Below are 15,970 nucleotides of genomic sequence, written 5' to 3' on the forward strand. Positions count from 1 at the left end.
TAAAGCTGCATGTAGAAGACAAAGAGCAAATGTGTAGCACCTCAGACATATATATGTATATACACTTGAAATATAGCAAATATACCTAGCTAGAAGTAGGAGCTACATGATTTCTCAGCAGGTTAAGAAATTTTTTGTTGTGATCCTGGAGAACTCTGAATCACATTCTTATTCTGAATCTTTACTGATCTGATGATGCAGCTGAGATCAACAAATTACTTGCTAAGCCAGACACTTTATGTATGACAAGTGCCACTGTCATTTTGCAATTAAAAGGGTGTTTTTCTCCATAAAAAGCATAAGATTTCACTTCCATTGGAATGGATTCCCTTAGTAACCTAATGTGTTCTCGTAATCTAGCCGTTTCTTTCCAAAACTGGCTTTTAGCTGTATTAGAGGATTAATTAAAGTGCCTTACTTTGATGTTTACTTCTCTAGATTCCTCATGGGCAGTTCTTAAGATGTCTTGTGGATGTGATCCTTATTTATGGAGGGATTATTTGATAATGCTATATTACTGCAACTGGGAAATAAATCTCATATATAGTACTGCTGGCTCTTTCTTCATGGGCAGAAAACTCTGTAAACTGGCTTGACTGTAGATGAGAATTCAAAGCACGGTGTCTGTGAGCTGTGATGTCTCTTCTTCTGCTTTTCAGTGTTCTTACTCAAAAGATCCATAATATCTTTTCATCTCAGGGAACGTCAGCAGAAACGCAGAGATGGAGTTACCGTAGATTAGAGAGTTAACACTTGTCAGCTGAGTTGCATTTGCACACTTTGTTAAAGCATTTAGTCCTTCCCACCACTGAATCGGAATGCATTAACTTCTTCTTGTGTTCAGCTGTTGTGTTTTGTTTTGTGCTTGACACAGGCTAGGAGGAATCCCAGAGTCACTTTTTGCAGGTCATCTGACAAAGGGTATCCATTAACTGGTGGTAAACTGGTCTCTTGTAGCCATGTGTAGCACCATAGCACACGCATGCTGCTAGGTCTCTGTTCAGGGTTTAGTTCTTCTTGTCCAGTGGTGGAGACATGTCAAGGTCATGCTCACAAATGTCAGACCCTGGTTTTTTTTGGTAGTTCCTCATTGTGCCTTGCTTTAAAACTCCTGCAGCTGTTAAAAGATCAAATAAGTAACAATCTCAGGCCTCAAACCCATCACCTTGTTCAGGCCTAAATACAATGCCCTTCTTTACCATGTAGGAAAGGTTTGTCCTTACTGTTAAGTAAGTGATCAGAATTGGGAAGCTGTTGGAAACCTGATTTTCAGAGGTGTGAAAAGTTGATGAACTTGGGCAACTCTGGGCTGAGCAAATGGCTATGTCTATGCAAGGAAATTAAGTGGTACCAGGGAAAGCTGAGGAGCATAGACACCTGATTGTCTGTGGTGGTGTTGCTGCAACAGCCCATGATTGGCACACTTGTGATCCACAGAAAATTACAGCTTGCCGCCAGCTCACGAAGTGATTCAGGAGCTATCAACCCCCAAAAGGCAGTGTGGCCTCTTGAAGGCTAGGAGAGTTCGACAGCTTGGACAGGGCTAGCCCATGCCTGGAGGTCTCAGTGCCAGCGTGCAGACTGAGTCAAATTTAATTAACTAATGTGAAGAAGCCTTACAGGGCTATACATTACATGTGTCAGGAAAATCTAGAAGAGGAGTAAGTGGTCTGTTGGTTGCTCACCAGTGAAAAAGTGAGTTGAGTCAGTTGGTGGTAGAGGTAAGGACAGTACTCTTCACAAAAGGATCTATGTTAGGACAGACGTCATTTCTTGAATCTTCCCTTTTTTTTTTTATGCCCAAACATTTGTTCTTGAGATGAATCATCATCCTTATTGAGCTTCATACAGGCCATAAACTTCATTTTACAGCTCCTGCAGTAAGAAAATATTAAGTAAATAGGCTTGTGGGTAAAATATAACAACAAGATTAATGCCATTTTTCTATTTATTTCCCATGGCTAGCCATCTCTAGGAAACAAGCTAAGGGAAGCGGAGGGTCTGTGATTCCCTATGAGATATTTTAAAGACTTATTAGTTTATAAGGACACTTTCATCCTTTTTAAGTGATGGTTATAACTGTCAGAATTTCGCACTGCCTTTTTCTTTATTTTTCTTTATTTTAATGAACTCTAAGGAGTGTTAGAGGGATAGGTGAATTGACCTGGATTTTCTCCTCTAACTCAGAAAAACCTTGAACGGAGCCTTAAAAAGTCCTATTTATATTTAATCTTTCTTCCGTCTGAATAGGTTGGAAGAAAGGAACTTTTACATGATCCTCCCTGCTAAGTGCTTTAGCATGGCCAATACCATCGCTGCATATTGATCAACAGCCTCATGGTATAAAAAAGACCCTCAAGCAAAGATCCAAAGCAAAGTGGCCATCTGTCCACATACAGGAGAAAAAGAATTTCCAAAATACAAAGGGAAAGGTTGTTCTAAAAGTTCTGATGCAATTTTTACTTGTTATAGTTGATTTGTATTGATTATTATATCCGAACACAAATCTGTACATGTGCACACATAAAAATAGATATAGTTCTCAGGTTTAAGAACAGAGCAAGAAGTTATTCTGTGACCAAGAGATTTGAAAATTACTTTGATTTTGGGAGCTTCCATTTGTGAATTTCAGAATAGAGATTTTCATTCGTAAGACAGGAGCTCATCATTCTCTGGAGCTGTGGACCTCTTGGGACATCTTGGTCTGGACAAAACATTAAAACTCTCAAATTCTTTTGAGAACCTAAGCTTACTTATAATTTTTCCAGCCTATAAAGCCTGTCAGCTTTTACTCTTATATGTACTACATCATAAAAGAGCTCGGCTGCAACTGCATTAGAATCCATTTCTGAGGGTTGCTAGTGGAAGGGATGGATCTATGTCTAGACCCACATTGGTATTGCACTTTTGCCATCGCACCAATACCAGTGCTACTAGTGGTAGTGAGATTGCTCCTGATTTGCAACTCTGAAGCAATTGCAAGCCTACCTTCTTCCTGGCAGCAAAGTTTCAAGCCTTTTTTACTAACACTCAGGAAAGCATATCTGAAATTCTTGCCTGTTTTATGTCAAAGCTGCATCTGCTAGGGGAGCTTTATCTATGAAAAAGTGAATGAGGTTTCAGATAACCTTTGTGACAGACTCTTAAACTGTATGTAGGTTCACAGTGTTAGGAGGCTGTGAGGTAAATTTAGATTTAGTGTGGACTAAATATAAATATACTGCTCACTTCCCTGAGCAGCTGATGTGAAGGGGTTAGACTCCTGCCAGAAATACAAGCTTAAGTCCCTGTTCTGTGCTGATTTTCTGTGGAGACCACAGTAAATCATCGAGACATCCAGCATCAAAGCTCATTGGATGGGACCCTTGGCCTTCACTGCCCATTTGTAATGTAGAACAATAATACTTAATTACTGAATAGGGACAGTTCAAAGATGTCTGAATCAATTTGATGGCTAGAAATGTTTTAGCCACTGTACCAGTAATGTAAGAGTCCAGCAGTTACTTTGGCATGCAGAGACAAGTTTTAGTGGCAAGACCTTTGCTCCAATACATGCCTGTTCTGTCAGCTGCTTAAAAGATAAAAATGTATTGATTTAGACATTTGGAGTTCAACAGGATGCAAATATTAAAGTATCAAAGGAGACAAATAATTACAGAACTAAGAATTTTTGAAGGTGAATCAATGGAGGCCTTAGATGAAAGATACATTTATGCTCTTCCAGCATATAACATAAAGGTGAAGGCTTTATATCAGCAGAGTAGAACACCACTTCTTTAGCCTTTATGAGAGGTATAGAACAGGGAATTCTTAAAAACCGATGCTGCATTTTGGGTCACAGCAGCTGCTGACTGAGCTGACAGCATTCGTTTAAACCCTCAGTCAGGTGATGTTCTTAAGCCCAGATGAAACCCACACCTGTTCAGGAAAGCACTGAGTCATACACCCACAGGCCAATATCATTTAAGTGCTGTTGACTTCAGTGAGATCTACTTGTTTGTGGCTGCACCCTTCTTAAACAGGGATGTTACTCAGAGTAGGACCTGAAGGCTGATTTTCCCTGAAGATGACAAGACTATGTAGTATTCATTGGTATATGAACAAACTCTGGGTTTGGGTGGGTCTCCTAAGACTACGCTCCTTGAAATAATGTGCTTTGTTACATTTGTGTATTTCCAAAGATTTTATGGTAAGTCCTCAGTCATTAAAGCCTATTTTGGGATTATTTTTCTACATTAACTAGACTTCATTTGATTAAATTCAGTATCTAAAGGTATATAAGAATTGCAGTGCTACTGTGTAAATTATCTAGGGAAGCAATTTTTGTGTGGTACTGATTAAAAGATGGCTTAAACAAGTAAGCCTACTTTTCCTTTTATATTATTTTTTTTTCTAATTTGCAAGCCAGGGAGAAACCAAACAAACATCCCAAGATATTCATAACGGAAAGCGACACAGGGAACAATTTGTTCAGAACTGAAGGGCAAGTCAGGCTTCATATATCTGTTCAAAGAAATTGCAATCACACGGAATCATTTTCCTTGACATTAGCTTTGACAATGCAAGTACAGAAAAAGAAGAAAAGACCTCTCCTTCTCCAAATCTCTGGGAAGGAGTCAACAAGGGGTTTTTTTTCCTAGTTTGAACCCAGGGGCCCACGTCAGTGCATTTGCGTTTTAGGATCCAAAGCTGAGTCTGAGTATTTCTGAGTTTTGATGAGAGTGAATGCTTCATTCAGCTGACAAATCTGAGTACAGGCTTCCAGGCTATTTTTCATCCCCTGCTATCCTTGCTATAATGAAAGAAAATAACTCTGGTTTGGCTTTCTGTGCAGATAACAGGAAAAGCAACGGAGAAGCCTTAAGAGCCTCTGTCAGCGGGTTAAAGCTTGCAGCGTGGCTCTTCCCTGTCAATACAGATGCGGAGCCTGAAAACGCTGAGTAGCGTCGTTCAGTACCCCAGCCATCCCTGCAGGCTCCGGCTTAGCAAGCCATTCCCTCTTGGTGGCCCCCGAGGCGAGGGGACCGCGTGTTCAGCCATCCCGCAGGGCTTCCCCCCCCCCCCCCCAGGAGCTGGCCTGCGTGTACCGGGTGCGGGCAGCCTCGGGCACAGCCGCAGGAGGGGTGGGAGCAGGGTGGCCGCAGGTGCTGAGGGAGGGATGGGCAGAAGCACGGGAGGGGGGATGCGCCTGTCTTAGGCTGCCTTGCTCGAGGGAAGTGTAAGCAAAAAGAGCAAGCACTCGCTCGCGGTTTTATTTACCAGTATTGATACAGACACAGAGACCCCGGGACATCCCAATCTACAGCTAATTATTTCTTGCTTCTCTGGCAATCAACCAGCTCATTTCTAGTTCCTTTTGTCTTTGCAACTGATTTAATCACAGCAGCTCCTAAATCTGCTGTTGCTAGTTTGGCTATGGCCTTTGAGGTGAATCGTGGATCAGAAATACATGCTCCACTGCAAGACAAAACAAACCTAATTTTGTGCCTCCGGGAGCAAAGCTGCCAGTGCAGAATGTTGCCGAATATTACAACCTCTGTTATGAACTGGGAGCATTGAAAGGGCAACTTGAGCATGGAAAGGGGGAATGTGCTGCCAACTCCCTCCACTGGCCACCTTGAAAGTCAGAGAAATGTTAAACCAGAACAACTGCAAAAAAGTTGGTGAAGATGGGAAGGCTGCCCTCCTGGCAAAATGTGAGGGGTTTTCCTGCTGCTAGTTCAGCAACAGTTGTAGGTTGCTTATAGATTGCTTATGTGAGGTAAACTCTGTTTAAGGAGAAGCACTTTGTTTATCTGCAACCTGTCTGAAGAAGCATGGGTTGTGTCATCTGGGTAACATAGACAACAAGGTATTAAGCCCTGCCTTTAAACTACCCACTTACATATTGTTATCTAAGTAAAATATAAGCAACATTATAGTAAGATAAATAGTTAAGTATGGAAAAAAACACCCACAGGCACAGTCAGTGCTGTCCAGAGCAAAAAATTCCTGCTGTTTGTGGAATTTTACCTGGGCTGAGAGTCCCTCCTTTAAGGGAAATATCCATTGCCAGGACAAAGTTCAATGGGCTGAAGCTCCGCAAGTTCAAAAGAGGATATGATGTGTGCTCAGTTCTACCTTTTTCAATTTTTTTTCACACCTCCCTCTCCCCAGTCTTCATTAGTATAAAACCAGACAGTGGCCAATCTTTTTCTGTTGAGTGTTGCGTGATACAGATCTACATGTCTATACCCAGAAGAGCTCACCCACAAGGCTTAGCCTAGTTGCCTGTTGCAGGTATGGTTTTTTTCAGTTGCTGCCAGTGAATTTCAATGAATGTTGCACGTCTCACATGACAGAAGTGATTTATTACCCATGTATTCTTATGTAAATTAAAAGATACAAGAGAGAGATCACTGCTCAGGGACAAACTCAATCTGAACTCTTCATGCAGGAGCCTGTCTAGATTCATATTAAAGGATTTTAGGAGATGAGAAGCTGACTGCTGGCTTCATTTTATGAAGGGGTGAAAGAGTGGCAAACGCCTCCTCACTTTGTCTAGTATGGCTGGTTTACTCAGAGACTGCCAGAACTTCAGCTAATATAAATCAGGGAGTATTGATTTATCATGGCTGAGGATTTTGCCCTGTGCCTCCTCACTTGCCAAATGCTCAGTAGCTGAGTGATTATTTTTCACAGAGCCCCGTTGTTTGGCTCAAATGTGTGGGCACAGAAAAATGACAGGAGAACTTTCAAGTTTTAAAACTCATTCTTTGTATTTAATGAAACCGCAAAGAGTGCACATACAGCCAGAGTTAAGCCTTTTGTGATGGGGGCACTAGCTCCTGCTTCATGTGCAGACATTGCATAATCCATCCGCCTGTTGCAAAGATTATTGTAGCTGTCACGACAGATGTCCATCATCATTTCCAGACCAGGAGGTCAGTGTTAAGATGGATTGAAGCACCTGATAAAGAAAAATGGCAACTTTGGTGCCTTCCAACCTTATCTGAACTGTTGTATGATCCAGGAGGAAGAAGTCTATCCCTACAGCCTAAGGAGTTAAAATCGTACTGTGTAAAACCTAATGCTTACATAGCAGGACTGTGCACCTCAGAATTTGAGGGTAAAAATGAATTAGCTGGATCAAAGCCTCCTCACAGCTAAAAGATGAAATTGTTGCCTTACTTTAGACGTATAATTGCTTATGTTTGTTTATGCAGCAAGTAAGAGTGGGAGAGCCCTAGCTTATATGTCCCTGAAACTTGTCTAGAGTGGTTTGGAGAGGGATCCAGGCAGCACATCTGAACCTGAAACTCACACAGCCAGGCTTCAGGAATAACATTGCTTTGCAGACTTTCTCATCTTCTAATTGCCGTATGAGATAAAGTACCATAGACACCATTACAAAGCTGTGAGCCTGATGTTTAATGAGCCCGTAAGTCACATGATGGTTAAGTTATTCTATGGATTTCAGACAACAGGATGGCTGTATTGATGTTTTTATGTTATGATGCCTTCAATAGAAGACATTTGTAGCATTAGAGAGTCTGGAGTTACAGCACTAAGGATTGTCTGCAGACTGTGTCTATCAAAAGGCCAAATGACATGTTAAATAGAAGTGTGAAAAGAACAAAGCAAACATCACTTTGAGAACATTAATATGTACAACTATGGCTCAACTTGAACAAATTATTATTTTTTTTTTCAATTAAATAGGAGTGAGCCATATGTACTGGTCAGAAAAGGAAGCAGATAACACCCAACATTTCAAAACAAAAGCTGTTCAAATATAAATTTCCTGTTTATTGAGATTTCTGTTGTATCAGAGTAAAGGTCTCAGAGTGGCTGAGCAAGTCAATCATTATATACCTTGTTAGTGTGACAGCCCCCTGTGTATTGTTTGACTGGAAATAAAACACAAATACCCCAAACCCCTACTGCGCCTACTTCATGGTGGATGAATCTATTGTGTGTTATGTCACTTAGAGTTTTGATGGCAGGCTACGAAATGGCAGAGAAAAATACACAATCAAGCCTCATTTTCATAAAAGAAATTAAAGTGCACACAGTAAACAGAAGTATTTTCATTAGTGCTATTTTAAGGGTCCATCACTCAAAATGGAGACGACTGTGAACCCCACTAAATATTTGATTATATATGCAAATGAGTGTATTTCCAAGTATATATTATTTTCTTTCTTTCCAACTTTGATGGTCTTTTTGTAATAATAAGCCTGTGTCAAAATATTTTCACTGGTATTATGTCTTGTACCTGGTTGGACTGACAAGAACAGAACTCATGGGCTCTGCCAGCACTCCCATTAGCCTCTGGTGTGGTCCAAGGGTTTCCTTCACAGGAGCCTCCTTGGAGTAACAGTAACTAACAAGTCTATGTTAGACTTGTTTAAACACCAAAAAATATGGCCTCCAAAGTCAGCAATATAACCAGAATGAATGCTGAATTGAAGTTTGGGTTAGCTGCTATCTTCAAGCCCTTTGATTTCTTTACCTAATTACTTGCACTTAGGAAACACCTAAAAATAACTGACTTAATTTTGTTGGGCATTGAACAGTGCAAAAATGGAAAGAAGGATCTTACCCCTAAACCTTATGATATAAACTGGCATGTACACTGTACTAGGCAAAGTGTCAATTTTGGGCAAAAATATAAAGACAAGCTCTAAAGATAATGGTCCCCCTTTCCTTTCCTGCATCACTTTGAGATCTAAGAAATAAAACAGATAAGTTTGAGCATTTGGTTTTGTGACTAGCGATTAAGAAAAACAAATCTGGTACTGTGTGGTAGAAAAAGTTGGTAGTAATATTTAGATTAAGCTGGATCTTGTCAGCATTATCACTCTTTATTTCCACTGTTACATTCCTTCCAAAACTCGAAACATCTGTTTGTTTTGTTTCATTGAGCCCAGGGGGACCCATGACTGAAATCATGCCTAACTTAGGAAAGTTGGTCCCCAAAGAGGGTTCTCTGCAACACTGCCCAAAATAAGAGGAAAAGAAAACAACTAAACCAAAGAAATGGTGTGTGGGATCCAGTTTGCTGAACCTGATCACTGAAATTGTTTTGAAATGCCAGGTGCACAGTGAGGCAGTCCTGGAGCAAGTGACAAGTTTCCTGTCTCGTCTGTGGCAAGAATTTGTGTGAAGGCCTCCAAGGGAAGCTCCTGTCTTCGGAATGTAGATGCTACCTGTCTTTGCAAAATTTTGCCTGATTACAGGTATTTTCCCTTTTTCCTGCAGAAAATCAGCCCTATGAAAGAATATCATAAAAGCAATTGGGATAAGCACAGACACAGAGGTGTATGTGAGCATTCAGCCTTTGTGCTAAATGATGGGTGACCATCAAGTTATGCTTTCTTCTGAGGCTCCAGCAGTACAATTATATAGTCAACTAACTAAAGGGCCTTTCAGAGTTACCTGGAGAAGGTAGACATTCATATCCTGCTGCTAACAGGAATGCAGAGCTTAATTCCTTTAAATGTCATGGAGAAAATCTCAGCTGTAATTTTCACTTGAGAGAAGGTAAAAATGCTCACACTCAGCCACAGTAAGAACATAAATGGAAGTTTCTGATGGTGTGATTTTATATGTACATTCTGACCAGCAAGGCAGTCTGGGGAAAAAAATGTTTTTCCATTAATTAAAATTAATTCTGCACTGATAAAAGCATTTTCCCTGCATGTTGTTTTCTCTTAATTGTCCCCTTAGAAGTGGGAGTTCCAGGAGGGAGCACAATGACTTTGACTCCAAATTTCATCGTAAGATTGGAAATTTTTGGTTTCTTTTCCTCAGTGGTGTCTTATGATAGACATTTCTACAGTTTTAGGCTGAATTACTTATGCCTAAGGAGCAAGTGCTGTGTTAGAATGCTTTTTTCTGGGAAAAAGAAACGTGTTAGCTAGACCTGTAAGGGCTGGCATAGGCACAAGTTATCCATCACTTGAAGTTACCCTAACGAAGGAAAAAGTGCTTCCCTAATAAAGAATTTTCTACTGCATATTTCTGGTCTTTATACTATTAAAAGTTATTTCAGTTTAAAATATTAAGTATTAAGAAAAAATGGATATGAATGGTAGAGTGTTTTGCTGAATGCTTATTCTGGTCAGATGAACATTTTCTGCTGCAGCTCGCTGTTCTTCCCTCTTTAGGCCACAAGCATTGCTCTGACTAGTTAGTATCACTAATCTTTTCTAGCCAGCAGTTGCTATCTTCTAACCCAAGCCTCTTTCAGTGATAAACAAGTAATGGCCCAGACCTCCTGGAGGTGTAAACCTTCTGTAACTGCTGTATTGACTGTACTGAGCACTGCTCATCTGAATCTGCTGACTCACCTTATGGTTATAGCTTGAGCTCAGCACACTTTGACAGGCTACAGATGTGATATGATGAAAGCCCTCAAACCACTAATACTAGGAACCGCCCCCCCCCCTTCCCTATTTTCACTATTCACTTTACTTTGTGGTTCTCAATGTTGCATGTTCATTTGCAGAATTAAGCTTTTGATGGCAAAAAATCCGAGTATTTAAGCTGTTTGTCAAAGCCTTCATTTCCCTCCTTGGTTGCTCTACTTTCAACTTCTGATCTCAGGCTCATGGAAGGCCATGGAAGGGCATTCATTATGGCCTGTAGCTCTGAGACTGAGCTCTCTGGTACTGTGATGGAGCTCCCCCTTCTCACATTCCCCCCAGCATCTCCGTTCTTCAGGCTAGATAAGACTTGGACTTGTTAAATTCTTTAAAAAAAACACACCGTAAATAAGCAGTCAAATGGAGAAGAACTTATTTCTTCAATTTATTTCAAAAGTTGCAAGTAAATTTTCCCCACCTCGATCAACCCCAGTTACATCTTTTGCTCCTTTGTACAACCAGCAGGATGTAAAAGAAGCAAATGGCTATGGTGTGCTCCAAATCTTAGTGTTGTTGAACCTTGTCCAGGAATTTGTTGCCTTTTTTTTTTTTTGCCTCTTATATAGAAAAGTGGGCCTCAGATATGACCTCACAAACAATATAAAGCAACAGCACACAACTTCATTATTCTCTGTGTCTCAGGAGGATGGCATAGCCATCTATCTCAAGAAAACGAACAGCAGATGGTACACTGCAGATTTGCGTGTTTGCAGCACTTATTAGTTTATAGAATTGAGAAAGCAGATTTTAAGATTTTTAAAAATATTTTCCCTAGAAGTGATAATGAAGTGGTTTTTGTATCATCCTTTGTTATGCACAGATTTCTCTATGTGACTGTACTGCAAAGGTCCTCTTCTGAGATGTTAGTTCATTTTTCAATATTTGACAGTTATTCATTCATATGTAGAGATCTAATTCTCTCTACAATGATTGATTCTGTCTGCACAGAGCATTTGTTCTTCCTATAGAATGGAAAAAGAATTGTGAAAATATAAATTCATATTTTGTATGTTTAATTACTTAGTATCACCAGCCATGCAAAAGATCCTTTAGTAAAATACTTACTTTGACTGTGTTGTTTGCTCTCTACTTTTCAGAAGGAGTCAAAATATGAGAGCTACTTTAGGAACATTGATGTTGCTGACAGATCCCAAAGAGGGAGTTTGAGTTTTCAGCTATTTGTTCTTGTTTCTATTTCTGTTTTTTCTGGACATGTTATTTTTCCCATACACAATTTGAAAGCAAATGAAGAAGGTAACAAAGTCTATTTCTGGTTGACTATACTGATGCATTTGATCCCATTTTACTTGAGAAGTGACAGTACAATTTGGTCTAGCATGGACATATGTATTCTTAAGACAGAAAAAAGTGATCTGTGAAAAAGATCAGATTGACAGCTCTGGGAACTGAAGGCTTGTACTCACTCAGTCAAATGAACACGAGCTATAACTGTGCAGTCCTCCCTCTCTTTACCCCATTAAGATGCTCCAATTTTTATTGAAGAAAACCCTACAGGTTTGGATTTGTGCCAGGTCACTGCTTGGCTTCTCTGTGGAGCAGCCCAACGGGTGGCTGGTGTCTTGTGGTTGAAAGGATGTGGAAATCTGTCTAGAAGGAAGTAATCTGAGGGAGTCTGACCAGGCAGAACATGCAATTGGTGCTATTGCATGGCCTGAGCTTCTCTGGACAAGCAGGGGCCTGGGGCTTGTACTTCAGTATGGATCCCCAGCTACCATCACTGAATCTTTTCAGCATCCTCTTCCTCACCACACCATGCCACATGAAGGTTCTTAAGTCTCACATATAGAGGAACTCTGAATTCTTGAGCATTGTGAATGAAGAACACTGGCATGAATTCTAGGTACATATTTTAAGGGATTGTCAGTCGTCCAGAATTTGCTTTTGAACAAATTTATTGACTTCAATAAAGCACCACTGAACAAAAAAGATTTTGACATTGTTATATTTTGTAGAGCTTTCTTTAAAGCAAAAGAACACAACTTTGAAACACTGAGGCACTCTAGCCATATTTTAGTTACTATAAATACAAAATTATACTATAGACTCAATTTCAATTAGGTCAGTAATGGCAGGAAACTATCAACACTTCTGCTCTCAAAGTAATCAGTGATAATTTACAGCTAGGGAGAACAATCAATATGCAGGAACTGGCTTCGTTTTGGGTAAATTGAAATCTTTGACCTGGCAAGGACTGATGCCTTGCTCTAAACTAGACTAGAAGGTAGAAAGAGAAGTCCAAATTATTGCATGAATTTACCTAAAAGTAGTAGTTTTGGGGCCTGTCCGTTCATTGGAAAAGCCTTCACTTTTTTTCCTACTGATTTATAAATGACCTGCCTGAACAACTTGCATGTGTAATATTGCTACAGATATTGTGTCACCCAAGATTTTTACGCCACAGTGTTTTGGCCATCCTGCATCACATAAACACCAGGTGACAGGAGCCTTGACAAATTGAAAACCTTCCCTAAAAAGCCCCTGGTGTCACTGCTCCCATTTTTGGGCAGATGGACTCATATTTTTTATGCTGGACATCTATCTCTGACCGGATGCTTAAAGACTATTCAAGGGATAGTGGCTTTAAAAATGTAGGTTGTTTCCACTCATTAGAAAAATCTTGGGAATAGAAACATAAACTTTCAAATTTGGTTATTTCTCTCTTCTCCCAACAGATATGTCATGATAATCGGCACTGGGAATATTGAAAGGAGACATTTCATGATAACTTCTTGGAAATCCTCTAAACACGAACAGGGAGTTTGTAGTCAAACAATTTCAACATTTTGAACAGAACTTTCTATACTCCCGAAGATCCTTCTGTTGAACAAAATAGATGATCGTCCCTTGGCTTGTGCAGCCCACTAGCAGCACTCAGGAGTGAGCAACACGAGGTAGCCCAAAGCACGTGGTGGCCCTGTCCCTTGCCAGTGGGCCTGGGTGACACTGCCCTTGCACTTGTGGAGCCCTTTGGAAATGGAGACTAACTTCCCCTGGATGTCTCACACTGGGTTGGGTTTATTAGTTGGTTAGGGTTCATCAAGTCACACTTGCAAGCCAGAGAAGAGGCTTGGCATTGAAAAGTCCTGTAACTGTGAAGAGGTGTATACTCAGCCCATCTTAAGGTTTATATAATTTCTCTGCTCAGTTGTCTTTTTTTTGTTTCTACTTGGCACATAATTTGTGATGGCATTGGACTTTAATTAAGCAAATGTATCTTAAACCGATAGAGTGATTCCTTCACAATCCAAGTTAGTGAAATAGTATTTTGAGGGTCTCCACTTCTGACATAAAGTTGTTTAATTTTAGCGGAGGTTTAGTCCTCCACAGCTCCAGAGATCTTTTGTTTCATTTGTACTGGAAAAAATCACAGCCTCCTAGACATAGCTTACCATGCACTTAGTCCCTCTAGGTAGGCTCTTGCTGTGTCAGGGCCTCTGGTTTAATAATAATCTTGCAGTTCTGTTCTATAAATTTTCTGGCTTGATAGGGGCTTTGCTGATTAATGATGTCAGAATGGGATGTGCTGAAAAACACCTTCTGATGCATTACATGAAAGGCTCAATCTAACGGATGTACGGGATCCGTTTATTGTCATGTTCTTTTACCAGGAAAAGTCAAGACTTTGGGCTAAATCAATGGTGCAATTTGTTTAATGTGAAGTTTGATTTTGCTTGAGTCAGACTCACTGGTCTTTTCTTTCTCTGAGGCATGCTAATAAGTTTCTTCTAAAGTTTCTGATTTCCTTTATTTTTTTCCTAGATTTGCTTCTCCTGCTGTGAGCGAGTTATTTGAAAGATATTTATTCATAAAGTAGGTTCTTTCCTGCCTGGACAGAATGAAAATATCTTGTGGGTTCTCCTGTTTTTTTTTTCAGAAGTATTTTGATCCTAACAATTTATGTACAACAGAAGTCTCACAACCAGTGAGCAAGTGCATTCGCTTTGATGGAACTTCTGAATCTTGTGTTATGAAATATGGAAATGCTCTGGCGTCCAGGTGGAAAATGTAAAGATACTTAGATTTAATATACAGCAATGAAATCTGCAAAAACAATATCACATCCCTGCAGAAAGAAGAGCTTTATCTGGAAACATCACATTCAAAGGATCTAGTCTTGAATATGGATTACAGATATCTCTATGGTAATCTCGATGGTAAAAAACTGAGCTCCCTGTTATTAAGGAATTATATATGCAATTGCATATTCTGGAAAGAAATCTGTCACACTAACTTGTTTTCTTTTTGTAACTGCTGCCTGTTACCCCTGTGGTGTTTACGACTGGTTGGAAGGGGGTCTTTACGCTCTGCAATGTTTCACACGGTGTGCTGTGTGTAGGTGCTGGCAGTGGGGGGCCAGCAGGGGTGGCGTCTGTGATGAGGGGCCAGGGCTGCCTGTGAGATACAGCTGGTGCCAGTCAGCTCCAACCAGCCCATCGCAGGGCACAACTGAGCCCCTCAGCCAAAATGGTGGCACCATGGGGCCATTTTTTGTTGCTGTTTTTCATCACCAAAATCTGTTTTAATTGGCAATAAATGAAATTAATTCTTCCCAAGCCAAGACTGTTTTGTCCATGATGGTAACAGATTGATGATCTCCCTGTCTTTATCTTGACCCACGATCTTTTTAATCTCGTTTTTACCTCTGCCCTGTTAAGGAGGAAGAGTGAATGAGCGGCTGGGTGGCATTTGGCTGTTGGCCAGCCTAACCCAACACATCTGGACATGTATGATCCAGAATTTATTGTAACTGGCCTTTATGTATTTTATCTCCCCGCTTCCGTTTTAAAGCTTGAATCAATATTTTCTGGCAAAGCTGAATCTGTGGATGTTCCCTTTCCTCTGTGTCTAGCTATCATTCTGAAGAGTACCTACAATTTAAATACACCCAGGAACAGGTAACAGAAGGAACACTAAAAAAGAAAAGTCTCCAAACTGGGAAAGGCATATTTCTAAGCTTGTCTAGGATCAAAGCTCTCCTACATGGGTCAGAAATCCACCCATTATTTACTGCAATAATGACATAGCTGTAAAGGCAATCACTAATGACACATAGGTCAAATATAACTCTGAGGTATGTGAGTTTTAATGAGGGAAGCCTACTTTCCCCAGTACTCGGGTCCACAAGGACCCTGCACCAGTTCCCCAGTGGCAGTCGGTTGTTGTTGTTTGTTGGCAAAGCTTTCCAGTCAATCTCTGCCTGGATGCTCACCATGTGAGTGTCATGGGGCATCCAGAACAGCTGTGGGAATTTTTCTTCCCTTGGCTTGAGCAGGGGGGAGACACAGCCCTTTACTGCAACTCACGTTTCTGGGAACAGAAAGTCATTCTTTCCCTAGTTCTTCCCTTTCTTTTTACTTGGAACTGGGGTTGTTTAGTCAGGAGAGGAGGTCACTCAGCAGGGATCTCACTGCTCTCTACAACTACCTGAAAGAAGGTTGTAGGCAGGTGAGTGTAGGTCTCTTCTCCCAAATAACAAGTAACAGGACAAGAGGAAATGGCCTCAAGTTATGCTGGGGAGGTTTAGATTGGATATTAGGAAA

Source organism: Falco cherrug, chromosome 3 (genome assembly GCF_023634085.1).
Source record: "Falco cherrug isolate bFalChe1 chromosome 3, bFalChe1.pri, whole genome shotgun sequence".
Lineage (NCBI taxonomy): Eukaryota > Metazoa > Chordata > Aves > Falconiformes > Falconidae > Falco > Falco cherrug.